This window comes from Chiloscyllium plagiosum, unplaced genomic scaffold (genome assembly GCF_037043375.1).
Source record: "Chiloscyllium plagiosum isolate Xiang-an unplaced genomic scaffold, Cpla_swu_hap1 HiC_scaffold_35, whole genome shotgun sequence".
NCBI classification, from domain to species: Eukaryota; Metazoa; Chordata; class Chondrichthyes; order Orectolobiformes; family Hemiscylliidae; genus Chiloscyllium; species Chiloscyllium plagiosum.
The window spans coordinates 57,026,392-57,040,423 of record NW_028270173.1 but is presented as its reverse complement, the minus strand read 5'-3'; positions in this window follow the sequence as shown (position 1 = coordinate 57,040,423).

The following is a 14,032-nucleotide window of genomic DNA, read 5'->3' as shown; positions in this document are numbered from 1 at the left end:
TGGAAGCTATATTAAACACACAGCTGGAAGTAAACTGTGAGGAAACGGGAAGCTTTTCATGTTGCTGGGAATAGCAGAAAATCTGAATACTTTATAAATGGGGAGAAGCTATCCAATGCTTACATTCCGAAGGATATGGTGTCCCTGCACATAAATTTAAAAGGTAAAGACGACAAGCATTTTGAAAAGCATCCTGTTACAAAAGTCAGGACGTTTTGGTGAGGCCACACCTGTAATAATGTGCTCCTGTACTGAAGACGGGACACATTTGCCTTTCAGGAGCTCAGCGATGGCTCATCACATTGTTCCAGGCACGGGATAACTGTCCTAGCAGCGGAGATTGGGTACAATGTACTAGGACTATAAGGGTTTATGCCCAAAACGTCGATTCTCCTTCTCTTCGGATGCTGCTTGACCTGCTGTGCTTTTCCAGCACCACACTCTGGACTCTGATCTCCAGCATCTGCAGTCCTCACTTTCTCTTAGGACTATAATCTGCAGAGTTTAGAAGGAGAGGTGATCACATTTAAACATAGTGAGGAGCTGATCCTCCCAGTCTAGAGTCTCAAACAGAATCTCGGGATAAGTTGTTGCTGTTGATAAGGAGTCAGCCATTGAGGCCCAGGATGAGGGGAGTATTTCAGCATTTCAGAGTCATATAGTCATAAAGCACGGAAACAGACCCTTCGGACTGACCATAATACCAAACTTAAACCAGTAACACCTGCCTGCACTTGGCCCATATTCAAAGAACATATAATAAAGAAAGTTACAGCACAGGAAGAGGCCTCCAAGCCTGCACCAATCCAGATCCTCTATCTAAACCTGTCGCCTATTTTCTAAGGGTCTGTATCTCTCTGCTCCCTGCCCATTCATGGATCTGTCTAAATACATCTGAAATGACACTATGGTGCCTGTCTCTACCACCTCTGCTGGCAACGCATTCCAGGTGACTGAAGGAACTTTCCATGCACATCTCCCTTAGAGGTTTCCTCTCTCACCTTGCAATTCCTGTACTTACCAAAACGGTTTTTAAATGTTGTAACTGCATCTGCATCCACCACTTCCTTTGGAAGTCCATTTCGCACAGACGTATAAAAAGGTTGTCCCTCGTGTCTTTTTAAAATCCCTCTCCTCTCACCTTAAAAATATGCCCTCTAGTCTTAAAAGCCCCCACACTAGGGTAAATATACCTGCCATTCACCTTACTGATCCCCCTCATGATTTTACAAACCTCTATAAGGTCACCTTTCTAGCTCCTACGCTGCAGTGAAAGAGGTCCCAGCCTATCCAGCCTCTCCTTATAACTCAAACTCTCCATTCCCGGCAACAATCAGGTAGGTCTTTTCTGAACTCTCTCTAGCTTAATAATATCCTTCCTATAACAGGGTGACCAGAACTGGTCACAATACTCCAAAACAGGCCTCACCAACATCCTGTACATCCTCAATGTAACATCCCAACTCCTCTACTCAAAAGTCTGAGCAATGAAGACTCGCGTGTTAAACTACCTTATCTATATGTGACACTAACTTCAAAGAATTATGTACCTGAATCCTTAGGAGTCTGTGTTCTATAGAACTACCCAAGGCCCTACCCTTAACTGTATAAGTCCTACCCAAAATGCGGGAAATTGCAGTCTTTAAAGAAAGAAGCCATCTGGTGTGTTCTGTGGTGGAACTGGTCCTCCTGGGAGCAGATACGGCAGAGGCGGAGGAATTGGGATAGCAGTTTGGCAGGAGGTAGGGTGGGAGGAGGTGTAATCCAGGTAGCTGTGGGAGTTGGTGGGTTTGTAGAAACTGTCAGTGTTGGGTTGGTCACCGTTGATGGAGATGGAGAGGTCCAGGAAGGGGAGGGAAGTGTCAGAGATGGTCCAGGTGAATTGAAGGTCAGGGTGGAATGTGTTGGTGAAGTTGATGAACTGCTCAACCTCCTCGCGGGAGCATGAGGTGGCGTCAATGCAGTCATCAATGTAGCGGAGGAAGAGGTGGGGAGCAATGACAGAAGATGGATTATTCTACGTAGCCAACAAAGAGACAGGCATAGCTGGGGCCATGCGGGTGCCCATGGCTACCCCTTTGGTCTGGAGGAAGTGGAAGAATTTGAAGGAGAAATTGTAAAGGATGAGGACCAGTACCACCTCACACCAGATGGCCTCCTTCTTCAAAGACTGCAATTTCCCTTCCCATGTGGTTGAAGATGCCCTCCAATGCATCTCATCCACATCCCGCACCTCAAACCCCACCCCTCCAACCGTAACAAGGACAGAACCCCCCCTGGTGCTCACCTTCCACCCTACCAACCTCCACATAAACCACATCATCCGCCGACATTTCTGACACCTCCAAACGGACCCCACCACCAGGGATATATTTCCCTCCCCACCCCTTTCTGCCTTCCGCAAAGCCAGTGGCCGGTATCATAGAAGCAGTACTTCATGAGAGGAGGCCATTCAGGTCATCGTGCCTGCACTAGCCCTTTAAATGAGCATCATTACCTCATGCCTAACTCCTGCTTTATCCCCAAACCCTTGAACATCCCTTTTCTGCAAATAACCTCCAATTCCTTTTCAAATTGAACCTGCCTCCCCCACTACATTTCCAGGCAGTACGTTCCACTCCTTAACTCCTCACTGATTGATGGAGACCTTCTCGTGTCACTTCAGCCCCTTCCGCAAACCAGTTTTAACCCTGTGTACCCTCAGGTTCTTGATCTTTTTCTGAACTGCTCTGTTTACACTATCTGACGAGGGAGTTGCGAGGGAGTGGTCTTTCCAGAACACTGATAGGGTTGGGGAGGGAAATATATCCTTGATGGTGGGGTCCGTTTGGAGGTGGCAGAAATGACGGTGGATAATATGATGTATCTGGAGGTTGGTGGGGTGGTAGGTGAGGACCAGTGGGGTTCTGTCCTGGTGGCAATTGGAGGGGCAGGGTTCAAGGGCGGAGGAGCGGGAAGTGGAGGAAATGCGGTGGAGGGCATCATCAACCACATCTGAGGGGAAATTGCGGTCTTTGAAGAAGGAGGCATCTGGGTTGTTCGGTATTGGAATTGGTCCTCCTGGGAGCAGATGCGGTGGAGGCGGAGGAATTGGGAATATGGGATGGCGTTTTTACAGAGGGCAGGGTGGGAGGAGGTGTATTCTAGGTAGCTGTGGGAGTCGGTTGGTTTATAGTAAATGTCTGTGTTGAGTCAGTCGTCTGAGACAGAAATGGAGAGGTCTAAGAAGGGGAGGGAGGAGTCTGAGATGGTCCAGGTAAATTTGAGGTCGGGGTGGAAGATGTTAGTAAAGTGGGTGAACTGTTCAACCTCCTCGTGGGAGCACAAGGTAGCGCCGATACAGCCATCGATGTAGCGGAGGAAAAGGTGGGGGGTGCCAGTGTAGCTGCGGATCGGTATTGGAATTGGTCCTCCTGGGAGCAGATGCGGCGAAGGCGAAGGAATTGGGAACGGTATTGAAGAAGGGCTTATGTCCGAAACGTCGATTCTGCTGTTCCTTTGATGCTGCCTGACCTGCTGCGCTTTTCCAGCAACACATTTTTAAGACTCTGATCTCCAGCATCTGCAGTCCTCACTTTCTCCTCTTTGTACCTACATGTGTACACAATACTCCAGCTGAGGTCTAACAAGCGTCTGATGTAAGTTCAACATCACTTCCTTACTCTTGTATCCTATGCCCGTAATAAAAAGGCTGACCTGTATGCTTAACTGACTGTTCTCTCCACCTCTTCTGCCAGATTCTGAGAGAGGGATAAACTGAGCATAGTTAATCAAGGATGTTAGGGCAAGTATTAGGGTGAAAGAAAAAGCATATAACGAGGCAAAGCTAGTGAATCTGGGAATGGCATGGTAGCTCAGTGGTTAGCACTGCTGCTTCACAGTGGCATGGGCCCAGGTTCAATCCCAGCCTTGGGGTGACTCTCTGTGTCGACTCTGCATGTTCTCCCTGTGTCCGTGTGGGTTTCCTCCCACAGTCCAAAGAGGTGTAGGCTGGATAGATTGGCTGTGCTAAATTACCTGTAGTGTATGGGTTAGCTGTGGGAAACACAGGATTATGGGGAGAGGACGGGGCAGGGTAGGTCAGTGAAAGAGGGTTGGTACGAACTTGCTGGGCCAAATGGCCTTTTTCCACATCAAAGGGATTCTATGATTCTGGTTATGATGAAAAGGACATGGCAGAGGAGTTAAACATATATTTTACATTAGTCTTTATGATGGAAGATAGTTTGAGTATTCAAATAATATTGAAAAGATAATGAATGCATTGATTGTAATTTTCCAAAAGTCATCGGATTCTGGAGAAGTACCAGAGGATTGGAAAACTATTAATGTGACGCTCCTGCTGAAAAAGGGAGGGAGGCAAAAAGTAGTTCAATTAGTCTTTTGTTGGAAAAGTATTGGAATCAATAATTAATAATATCAGAACATTTGGAAAATCATAGTCTAATCATGCAACATCAGCAGGCTTCATGACAGGGAAATCATTTCTGACCAACTTATTAGAGTGATTTGAGGAAGTCTCAACCAGAGTGGTTAGAGGTGAACCAGTAGATATGCTGTATTTGGTATTTGAGAAGGCATTCAACAAGGTACATCACCAAATGTTGTCATAGGAGCCCACAGTGTGGGAGGTAGCAAATTGGTCTGGATAGAGAATTGGCAAATGGGCAGGAAACAGCAAGTGGGGATAAGGGGTTCTGTTTCACGTTAGTGACCTGTAATAAGTAGGGTTCCACAGGGATCAGCGCTGGCACCATAACTGTTTACAAGATTTATTAATAACTTGGAGGAAAGAAAAGATACTGTCGCCAGTTTTGGAGCTGGTTGTGAGAGGACTACAGTTTACAGAGAGGTATTGGTAGATCAAGTAAGTGGGCAAAAAGTTGGCAAATGTGGGAAAATATGAAGCTGTTCATTTTGAGAGAATAAAACTGCAGAATGCTGCCAATTGGGGCGTACTTGTACATAAACACAGAAATCTAGCATACAGGGGCAGCCAGTAATCAGGAAGGCTAATGGAATGTTGGCTCTTATTTCACAGGGGTTGCAGTATAAGAGTAGGGAAGTCTTACTGCAACTGTACAATGTGCTGGGGAGACCGCAGATTAGAGTACTGTGAGCAGTTTATTTAAGGAGAGATGTTATTTCATTGAGAGGCAGTTCAGAGAAGGTTCACTTGGATGATGCCCAGTATGGAGGGAATGTCTTATGAGCAAAGTTTAACGGGTTGGGACTTTACTTACTGGAGTTTAGAAACACAAGACGTGGTTCATTGAAACATACAGGATGCTTACAGGGCTTGGCAGGGTAAATGCAGAGAGGATACTTCCCCTCATGGGAGAGACTCGGACCAGAGGACGCAGATTTAAGGCTGAGATGAGGAGGAATTTCTTCTCTCAGGGGATTGAGTCTTCCTAAATCCTTGCTACAGAGAGCTATCGGGACAAAGCCCTTGTGTATACTGAAGACTGAGATAGATTCGCGATTGGTACGGGAACCAAGGGTTATGGGGAAAGGGCAAGAAAGTGAATGTAAGCAATCTCAAATCAGCCAATATCCTACTGAATGGCAGAGTAGGCTTGAGGGACCAAAGAGCCAACTCCTGGTTATATTTTATATGGTCTATGGCCTAAATATTCCCCCACTGACAGTAAATCGACTAATTCCCAAGAACCAGGTCCAGCGATTAACAGTCAACCAATTAAATTGGCTCCTGCTAAGGTGATTGTCAGTTAACTATCCAATTCATCATGACCAATGTTTCTACAATTGTAGATTACTGCATGGATCTAGGAGAAACTCCAAAATGGTCACAATTTGGTAAGTGAAAAATTGTCACAGAAAAGGAATATTCAAAGTACTTTAAAAGGAGGCAATATGAACTAACAAATTGACTTAATGAATTTGATCAAAGGGAGACAATTAAGAGGTTACTAGAAAGAAAAGGATCTTGTGCAATTTAAATCTGGTACACACTGTCCAGTAAATAGGAATAAGAGAACGCTAATAAGATATGAATGGGTAGATTAGGTCACTGTTGGAATATTGCGTGCAATTCTGGTCTCCTTCCTGTCGGAAAGATGTTGTGAAACTTGAAAGGGTTCCCTGGAGTCGGGGAGTCCAGAACTAGAGGGCATAGATTTAGGGTGAGAGGGGGTAAGATATAAAAGAGAGCTAAGGGGCAATTTTTTCACACAGAGAATGGTATGTGTATGGAATGAGCTGCCAGAGGAAGTGGTGGAGACTGGTATAATTGCAACATTTAAGAGACATTTGGATGGGTATATGAATAGGAAGGGTTTGGAGGGATATGCTGGCAGGTGGGACTAGATTGGGTTGGGATATCTGGTCGGCATGGATGGGTTGGACCGAAGGGTCTGTCTCCATGCTGTACATCTCTATGACTCTAAACCAAGACCAATGTGTCAGTGTGGGAAGAGAGGGCGATTCATTATTCTCGGACAGACACACACGCAAGTCAATCTGGGTTTCAGAGGCAGTTGAAGTCACAGCAAGACATACAGGAAACAAAGAATTTCCTGGAGAGTACTTTTCAGAAGGTTTGTGGGCCACTTAAAATATTCTTCAGCATTAATTTTGAGGGAGAAAAGCATAGTTCAGAAATCGGACATATCAGACAATGAGAGATGCGAAGCAACATAGCATGCGTTTTAGCGCAAAAGAATGTATGTGAGGCAACAGGGTAGGAATGGTATACTTAATAGGATGTAGGGGAGTGTTGCGGAACAAAGACACCTTGGGATGCAGGTTCATAGTTCCTTGAAAGTAGAGTCGCAGGTGGATAGGGTAGTGAAGACGGCTTTGGTATGCTTGCCTTTATTGGTCAGTGCATCGAGTATAGGAGTTGGAATGTCATGTTGCGGCCATATAGTACATTGATCAGACTCTTGGGATACTCCGTTCAATTCTAGTCTCCCTGCTATAAGAAAGATTTTGTTAAACCTGAAAGGATGCAGAAATGATTTACAAGGTTGTTGCCAGGGTTGGAAGGTTTGAGCTATAGGGAGAGGCTGAATATGCTGGGGCTGTTTCCCCTGGAGCACAGATTGAGGGGTGATATTATTTAGGTTTATAAAATCAAGGGCGATATGGATAGGATGAATAGTCAAGGTCTTTTTCCCAGGGTAGGGAATCCAAAGCTAGAGGACTTGGGTTTTAGGTGAGAGGGGAAAAATTTAAAAGGAACATAAGGGGCAATTGTTTTCACACAGAGGATGGCATGTGTATGGAATGAGCTACCAGAGGAAGTAGTGGAGGCTGCTATAATGACAGCATTTAAAAGGCATCTGGATGGGTATATGAATAGGAAGGGTTTAGAGGGATATGGGCCAAGTGCTGGCAAATGGGACTAGATTGGGTTGGGATACCTGGTCGGCATGGACGTGTTGGACCGAAGGGTCTGGTTCTGTGACTCCAAATAGTATCTTAAAAGGTATGTGCAAGTGATTGAGCAAGGCACTCGAGTTGACTGAAATATGTAGGAAGTCAGGAATGGTACAAGGGCCCTAGATGACCAAGAAAGAAGTGATTCCATAAGACCATAAGGCATAGGAGCAGAAATAAGGCCATTCAGCCCATCAAGTCTGCTTTGCCATTCAATCATGGCTGATAGGTTTGTCAAACCTATTGTCCCGCTAACCCTTGATATTCAACCTGTCTATCTCAGTCTTAAATATACTCAATGATCTGGTCTCCACAGCCTTCTGCAGCAGTGAATTCCATAGATTCACCACTCACTGGCTAACAAGGTTTCTCCTTATCTCGGATCTAAAAGGACTTCCCTTCACTCTAAGGCTTTGCCCTTGTGTCCTACTGTCTTCTACCAATGGAAACATCTTCCCAACATCATTCACTATTCTGTAAGTTTCAATCAGATCGCCCTCATCCTTCTGAACTCCATGTTGGCTCAGAGTCCTCAAACGCTGCTCATCTACTAAGCTTTTCTTTCCTGGGACAGTTCTAGTGAACCTCCACCAAACACGCTCCAAGGCCAGTACATCTTTCCTGAGATGTGGGGCCCACAACTGCCATCATTGTATTTGCCTTCCTAAAACTACTGACTCAACCTGCAAGTTTATCTTAAGAGAATCCTGGACTAGAACTCCCAAGTCAGTTTGCACTTCAGACTTCTGAATTTTCTCATTTCAAAAGTAGTCCATGCCTCTATTCTTCCTACCAAAGTACATGACCTCACACTTTCCTATGTTGTACACCATCTGCCACTTCTTTGCCCACTCTCCTAACCTGTCCAAATCCTTCTGCAGCCTCCCTGCCTCAATACTACCTGTCCATCTGCCTAACTTTGTACTGTCTGCAAACTTAACCAGAATTCCCTCAGTTTCTAGATCAGGATCATTAATGTATAAAGTGAAAAGCTGTGGTCCCAACACTGAGCCTTACGGAACACCACTTGTCTCTGGCTGCTATGCTGAGAAGGACCCTTTTATCTCCACTCTCTGCTTTCTGCCAGACAGCCAAGCTTCTATCCATGCTGACACCTTGCCTCTAACACCAGGGGGCCTCATCTTACTCAGTAGCCTCCCGTGCGGCACCTTGTCAAAATCCGAACATTTCCTTGGTCTAACTTACTTGATACTTCCTCAAAGAACCTAGATGTGTCAGGCATGACATCTCCTTGATGAAACCATGCTGACTTTGCTCTATTTTATCATACACTTCCAAGTATTCAGAAATTTCATCTTTCACAATGGATTCCAAGATCTTACCCATGACTGAGGTTAGGCTAATTGGTTTGTAATTTTCCATCTTTTACCTTACCCCTTTAAATAATGTCAAGTTAGCAATTTTCCAGTTCTCTGGATCCCTTCCCGACTCTAGCGATTCCTGAATGATCACCACTAATGCCTCCAGTACTTCTTCAGCTATCTCCCTTAGAACACTGGGGCATAGTCCATCTGGTCCAGATGATTTATCCACCTTCAGGCCATTCAGTTTTACTTCTCCTTCTCCTCGGTGGTGGCCACCACACTCAGCTCTGCCCCCTCACTGTCTTGAATTTTTGGGATATTACTCATGTCTTTCACCGTGAACACTAACAAAGTAACTATTCAGTTCCTCAGCCATTTCTTGTTCCCCATTACTATCTCTCCAGTGTCTCTGCCCAGTAGCCCAATGTCCACTTTTGCGTCTCTTTTGCTCTCTATGTTGTGATAGCGCTGCTCCTTTTACAAAGTTATGTTCTTGGCATTTTTTACAAGCGGTCACAAAAGCAACGATTCCGAAATGTCTGGCTTGGATGGGTTTTCGGGCCAATTAGATTATAGCTAACAGATACTGCCTCAGGCCAAAGGTATCAAGTTTTAAAAAGAAACTTATACAATGAAAGGGGAGCGGGCCAGTTCTCCCAGCTCAGCTTTACTCTGGTTTAATTTATTTCTTTTAGCAGTCTGGCTGTTCACTGAAAACAGACAGTCAGTTAGGCTGCTGGTTCAAGAAACAGCTACACGGAAGAAGATGTTCCATGCTGACATCTCCCTTTCTAAGACCCTGTGTTTGATTTTACTTTCTTTTGCCAAGGGGTGTTTATGGGGATTGTTGCAGGAATTTGGAACAGCCTCGGTAAATTGGTATAATCTGTTGGGTTTTCGAATAGGTTAAGTTTTCTTTTGTTTAGTAATCTTGTAAATAAATTCTGTTTTGTGTAAAACTAATTGGTTTGACCAGCTGGGATATCCACTTACACCTGCTTAAAACATTGTGCAAAGTTAAGGTCCAGGCTACTTTCTTGAAATGTTTTGAAGAGGTCTGGCCTAGTCCATAACAATATATCGAAATAAACTTTTAGTCTTCTATTATATTAATGGCTGGCTTACCTTTATTATTTAACATTCTCTCCCCTGTTTTTTGTTCGTCTTTGTAAGCTTCTCAATCCCCTTGGTTTCCCACTGCCCTTCGCCACATTATATGCTTTCTCTTTTGCTTTTGTGCTATCCCTGACTTCCCTAGTCAGCCGTGGTTGCCTCACCCTCCCTGTACCATCCTTCTTTTCCCTCGGGATGAATCTCTGCTGTCTCCTGAATTGCTCCCAGAAACTGCTGCCATTGCTGTTCCACTGGCTTTCCTGCTGGGCTGCTCTCCCAGTCAATACTACCCAGCTCCCCCCAACGTCTCTAATTGTCTTTATTCAACTGTAAAACCGTTACCTCTGATTCTATTTTCTCCCTCTCAAATTGCAGAGTAAATTCAATCATATTAAAATCACTGCCCCCTTAGGATTCCTTCACCTTATCAAGTCTGCTTCATTGCACAATACGAAATCCAGCGTTGCCTGTTCCCTGGTGGACATCACTATAAGCTGCTCCGAAAGGCCATCTCATAGACATTCCACAAATTCCTTTACTTATAATCCACTACCAACCAAATTTTCCCAGTCCACCCACATATTGAAATTCCCCCATGATCACTAACTTTGCCTTTCCGAACTCCTGGTGTTTCTTGTGCCCCAGCTCCTGACTACTGTTTGGAGGCCTGTACATAACTCGGCAACTATGGTTTTTCTCCCCCCTTTTAATTAACATTTTTCTAATCAAGCTGTTCAGAGGTGTTATTACACACCTCTGGAGAAGGTAGAACCTGAACCAGAGTCTCCCAGTCTAGGGCTAGGGGCACTACCACTATGCCACAAAAGGAGCAGATTGCCATATGGAATTTTGTTGTTATGAGTAGAATTTAGAACCCCCAGTGTGGAAACAGACCATTTGGCTTAACAAAACATCCCATCCAGACTCACGTCTCTCCCCTATCTCTGTAACCCTGCATTCCCCACGGCTAATCAACCTAACTTAGACATCCCTGGTCACTACAGGCAATTTCAGTCCACCGAACCTGGACATCTTTAACTGTGGGAGCAAACCGGAGTACCTGGAGGAAACCCACACAGACAAAGGGAGCATGTGCAAACTCCTTTATGTATAGACAGCTTACCAACACTGGAATGGAACCCAGGTCCCTGGCACTGAGGCAGCAGTGCTAACCACTGAGTCACCATGCCACCCCAAGTTATGGAATATCAGAGATCTAGCTTAAGGGCGTGCAAGACTGGGTATTAAAGACTCCTGCGCGCATGGTGTCCAGAAAAGATGGAGAAAGAAAGTATGAGGGGGTGACCTTATAGGTTCATGAGTGCATTACAGAGCTAAAGTAAGATGTTTCAAAAGATCCAAGCCAAGAATCAAAAAAGGCTGCAACCTCTGGTGACTGCTTTGCTGAACACCTCCAGCTCCTCATCTTCCCACAGCCAGTCATTTTAACACAGGATCCTGCTCACATGCACACGTGTGTGCCCTCAGCATGATGCACTGTGCCAGTGAATCTCAGTGCAAACTGGAGGAACAACATCTTATCTTCAGACTAAGGACTTAGCTCCTTCTCGACTTCAACACCTTCAAACTATGAACCAACTCCAATTTTGTCCCTTTCTTTTAGCTGTTACTCTGAAACTCTATATGGGACTGTTCCTTCCATTCTGGGAGTCAGACAGAGCACTGTTCTACTATTCTTATATCCCAATCATTTAAATTGCACAATCAACATCCTTTCACTCTGTACTCCAACCCCATCCCCCACCCTCCTACCATTGCATAAATGCTGCCCCTTCCACACTTTAGCTCTGATGAAGATGCAATTAGACTCAAAACATTAGGTTTTTAGCTCTCACCATTGCTGCAGCCCGAGTCATTAAAAAGCGTGGTACTGAAAAAGCACAGGTCAGGCAGCATCCGCAGAGCAGAAGAGCTGATGTTTTGGGCATAAGGAAAGTGAAGGGGGATGAGGGATTAACAGGGGGTGGGAGAGGAGAAATGGTGCTACAGGGAAGGTAAGTGGGAGATAATTGAGAGGGGCTGGTGAGAATGAAGATGGTAGTGCTAAGCTGGAAGGTTGGATCTGGAATGAGGTGTTTATGTTTTGGGGGGGCAGCACATTGGCAGGAGTAGGAGATTTGGAGTCAATGGTGATGAAGTGTAGTTATAGGGGCCCAAGGCAGAAGATGACGCATTCTTCCTCCAGTTGGTGGGTGGCTTGGACTTGACTGCAGAAGTGGCACAGGATTTACATGCCCTTAGGGGAGGGGTGTAGGTGAAGGGAATTAAAGTGGTTGGCTACAGGACAGTGGGGTTGTTTGGTGCACGTATCCCAGAGATGTTATGTGGAACAGTCCATGATTTGGGAAGACAATAGGAGCAATGGATGCAGTCAATGAGGTGGGAGGATGCGCAGAATAATTTCTGCTGGATTTGAAATGATCCTTTAGAGTCTTGAATGTAAATGTGGGGAGGGGAGAGATGAGGTGGTGTGGACACAGGTTTTGCACCTCGCAAATGCATTGCTCTGCATAGTCTATAGATAAGCAGGTGTAAAGGATGTAGAACTACAAATCTGCAAAATAAAAAGAGGTACCAACATTTTAATAATAATGAGACTGCAATTACTTCAAGTATAGACAGGGATAGTCAATGTACAAGGCAGTGTCATTTGATTGCATGTAGGAGAACTTCCTACAACAGTATTCCTTCCAGTCCAACAAGAAAATGGACCAAGTGTCAGTAGGGAACCACTGACAAGAGATGGTCATGTTTTAAGAGTTCAGGATGATGGTGGAGAATGACATGCAACAAACCAGACTAAGAGGGGGGAAAAAAAAAATCAATTGATGAAGAATAGATTTCAATAGGCTAAGAACTGAGCTTTGCAGATTGACTGGAACAAGAAAATCAGTAATGAATAACGGGTTACCTTACAAAAATCAGTTTGGGTGCAGGCAAAAGAATATTTCCTCAAATGGGAAATGTAGAACAAGTAAAACTAGAGCTCCTTGGATTACAGAGGAGAGAGGAACTAAGAGGAGAAAAAAAAAGTTGCTGGAAAAAAATCAAGAGAAAGTGGATGAGGTCCTTAATGAATACTTTATATTGGTATTCACAAAAGGAGGACAAGATTAAGGAGAAGTATGTTGGTATTCTAGGGTCTGCCAGTATTGAGGTGGTAGTGGAGGTCCTGAAAAACCAAGCTCGGTGAGTCCCCAGGGCCTGGTGGGACCTACCCCAGGATATTGAAGGAGGCAAGGGAGGAGATTGCTGGGGCCTTGACAGATCTCGGAATCCTGTTTAGCCACAGGTGAGGTCTCGGAAGACTTGAGAACAGCCAACATTATTCCTTTAAGGCAGGCAACAGTGATAATCCAAGAAATTATTGGCTCAGTGAACCTTAAGTCAGTGGTGGGGAGATTATTGGGGAAGAGTCATGGGGACAGGATTTACTTGCATGTGGAAAAAACAGACTTCTTAGCATGGCTTTAGAGTCTTGTCTCAAATTTGTATTTTTTTTGGAGGAAGTGAAGATTGACGAGGGTAGAGATAAAAACTGAAACAACGTGGGTTTGCAAATCGAATAAGAATAGTTGGACAAAGGAGTCGATAATGATCCAGCTAAGAGTGTGAATACCTGTTATTGGAGAGTTAGTGGCTAACAAGTAGCATGTAATAGCAGACTGTGATAACAAGGCCTGGTCCATGTGGTAGGAGACAAGGACATGGAGGAAGTTTAGACCCTAAAATTATTGAACTGGAGTTTGGATGCAGGTTTGCCTGCTGAGCTGAAAGGTTCATCTCCATTGAACTTGATATTGAATCCAGAGGGTCCCCAAGCAGATAAGATGTTGTTCTTCCAGCTTATGCCAAGCTACGCTGGAACACTGCAGCAAGCCTGAGACAAATGTTGGCCAGGGTGGCATGTTAAAGTGGCAGACAATGGGAAGCTTGGTTTTTTTGGGGGGGGATGGGGGGCAGACTGTAAATGTTCTGCAGTCACCCAGAGGGGACCACATTGTTAGCAGCAAATACAGTAGACTAGATTGTGAGAAATGCAGGTCAAGCACTGTTTCACCTACCAGCTACGTTTCGGCCCTTGGATACTGCGGTGGTGAATGGGCAGGTGTTACACTCAGCAGGAAGTGACATGGGGCTGTTGGGGGAACAAGTTGTTTTCACAAGAG